Source organism: Lissotriton vulgaris, chromosome 4_2, assembly GCF_964263255.1.
Source record: "Lissotriton vulgaris chromosome 4_2, aLisVul1.2, whole genome shotgun sequence".
NCBI lineage: Eukaryota > Metazoa > Chordata > Amphibia > Caudata > Salamandridae > Lissotriton > Lissotriton vulgaris.
The window spans coordinates 15133130-15136601 of NC_141692.1; positions in this window are offsets into that span (position 1 = coordinate 15133130).

Sequence of the window (3472 nt, forward strand, 5' to 3'; positions counted from 1 at the left end):
GGGACAGCTCCAGACCCGCTCCTGGACGTTGCAGATGCCCCACTCACCCCACCCACGTCTCTCACCTTGCCTCTCCTCACTTCTCTCACATCATCCACCCTTCTCTCCAGTCCCCGCATCAAGCCTCTCACCTCTAGCACCACACCTCTCTCTTTGGCTCCCAATCAGCCTCACTGCCCACGTCTCGTTATAGTGGCCATCTTAGGTGGGGCTGACGATGCTAGGCGCTCTGCGCGGTCTAGTCTTGGAGGCTGGACGCGCATTTAAGCGAGCCACGCTGACGTGCAGCGTCATCGCGCAGCGGGATCGCCGGAGTTCCGCCGGAGTTCTGCCTGAGTTCAGCCCGTCTGCGCCCGTCTGCGCTGAGGACGGGCTGCAGGACGGGCTGCTCTCTGCCAACATGTCCTTAGGTATGTTAACTCGGAATGCCTTGTGTGACCGCGTACATTACACCACCATGGCACTACAATTATTGCGACCTCCCATCCCCACTACCTGCACTTTATGCACTCTGCCCTCTCACTATTTCACATGTGCTGGTTGCGGCTTTTCCACCGGCAAAATGCAGCTTTCTAAGACGCAATTAAATAAAAAACACTACCGGGGGAAAAGGAAGCCGACCAAGGGTCGTACCCCATCTTTTTCTCCTCTCCATTTTTGGAGCTTAAACTGTAGATCGCTCCCTAAGAATAAACTAAATATTTTCGATTTCATAAGTGATGAATCTCCTGACGCAGTGTTTTTGACCTAGACTTGGCTACATGCTAGCTCGGGTCCGGACATTGCTGCAGCTATTCCCCCCAACTATGTTGTGTTGCATCAGGACAGACCCTCCGGTAAAGGTGGTGGAATCGCAATCATTTTCAAATCTATCTATCAATGTAAACTGGAACAACTACATCTTCGAGGTAGTGAGGCAGCATTATTTAAATTAATGATTAACCCCCGTTTGACGCTTTCCGGTCTGCTAATTTATCGGCCGCCCGGGAATGCAGCTTCTTGGATTCACTCACTTGTTAATTGCCTTTCGGCAACATTACTGAAATCGAATAATTTCACTATTCTTGGTGATTTGAATATTCACTTAGAAGATGTTAATAACCCCCTGAATAAATCTTTTTTATCTGATCTTGAGGTTTTTAATCTCAAACTTTGTAATTCTGGGGCTCCTCATCTCGGAGGCCATCTCTTGGACCCAATTATTTCTACTCTTTCGTTTGATTGTACTCAATCGGCGCGTCCATTAAATTGGTCTGATCACTACGCGATACACTTTATGTTACCACCTGGTTTATTTTCTACCAGATCTCATGTGGAGGAAATTAAATCTTCTTACCGATGGGATAGTTTTGATTTCGCTGCCTTTAATCAGCGTCTGACTGAGACAATTCCGGTTTCTGTTAATACTGAGCAGAACTTGAACATTCCTATTTCTTGCTGGCTGACAGACGCAGTGACTGCCCTTACCCCGCGTTCTAGCAGCAAATATAGATCTCTGCGCCCCCCTGCACCTTGGTTCTCCGACGAATTAAAAATCCAGCGTGCCAAATGTAAGGCCCTGGAGAGGAAGTGGAGGATTTCATACTCCACTCCTTGCAAGGTGGCTTACAAAGACGAATTGAAAGTCTACCATGCAAATTGTAAACGTGCCAAGGCCACTTATATTGCTTCTACTATTACCCTTGCGCAAAACTGTCCTCGGACTCTTTTAGCCACCGTAAAGAAACTTACAGGAGCAGACACCACTCCCTCCATGCCGGCCCTGGATGGCACACATTGTAATGCCATTGCGGATATCTTTATATCTAAGGTTGAGGGCATCTATCAATCTTTGGCCCCCCTCTCATTGCCAACTGATTCCCTCCAACCTGGCCCTTCTTGGAGTGTTTCTTTCTCTCCCACTGTATTTATTTATAATTGGTTACCATTTGATGACTCCTCCTTCCTGTCTTGTCTAAATAGTATCCGTTCGGGATCTCCTCGGGACCCAGTTCCTATGAAGATACTAAAACAACTAGACCTTGAACCACGGAGATTCTTAATGAGGTTATTAAACATCTCTCTCACCGAATCTCTGGTGGCACAGGAATGGAAACATGCTATGGTTGTCCCCTTGCTCAAAAAGTCTGGTGCTGACACTACAAATTTAGCCAACTTTAGGCCTATATCCCTGCTGCCAGCCTGTTCCAAAATATTGGAACGCCACGTCAACACCCAGCTCAACAAGTTTGTTGAAAACGTGGGATATCTCCATTCATCCCAATCAGGCTTTCGCGCTAATTACTCCACCGAATCCGCACTCCTTGGGGTGACCGAGCGACTCCGACATGGTATCGATAGCGTTGAGACCTTTGCGCTTATTCTTCTTGACTTAAGCGCTGCATTCGATACCGTGTCTCATTCCACTCTTTTGGAGTCCCTCCGCTCCCTTGGTGTTGATGGATCAGCGCTTGCCTGGGTGGCCTCATTTCTCAATGAGCGCACCTTCCAGGTTTTCTCAAACACGCTGAATCTGCGATTCATTCTTCAGCTTACGGCGTCCCTCAAGGGTCTATATTAAGCCCATTGTTGTTTAATATTTACATCAGACCTCTTGCTTCCATCGTAGAGGACGCCGGTCTGTCCATATATTCATATGCAGACAATACGCAGATTGTGTTTTCTCTTTCTAGCAGCAGGGCCCAGGAAGTCTCTGCCCTCAAAAGTGGCCTATCTCGCGTTGCAGCTTGGATGCAAGACCATCTGCTGAAGCTCAACGGAGATAAGACCGAGGTTATCATATTAGGCAAGCATAAATATCTGTGGGGCTCTAGACACTGGCCCTGTGATATGGGTCCTCTGCCTACCCCTGTGCCTGTTGCTCGTAACCTCGGGTTCCTGATTGACGACAAACTCTCGATGAGGCAGCAGGTGACTAAGGTCGCTGCAGTCTGTTTTTCCATCTTACGCTGGCTGCAGAAGATCTTATGGATGCTGCCTGAGTCCACCCGCAGAATTGTCGTTCAGGCCCTTGTGATGTCCCGCATTGACTATGGCAATGTGCTTTATCTTGGAGCGGATAAAGCAACAATTAACAAACTCCAAGTGGTACAAAATTCAGCCGCTCGCCTCTTGCGTAATGTCCCACGGAGAACGTCCGCAATGCAAGCCTTGTGTGACCTACACTGGTTGAGAATCTCAGATCGCGTGACCTTTAAAACACTGTGCTTTTTGTTTAAGATCCGTCAGGGTTCTGCTCCTACTTACCTCCTGAACCTTGTCCAGCCTTATCTACCTGGCCGTTCTCTAAGGTCATCTAATAATGGCAATCTTTTGATTCCAAGAATCCGACTGGCTAAAATGGGAGGTCGTTCGTTCGCATATCTTGGACCTAAGATGTGGAACGCTCTTCCGCTGTCGTTTAAAACAGAAACTAATCTTCTGGCGTTTCGCAAAAAATTGAAGACTTTTCAGTTTTGATCTCCTCATTTCG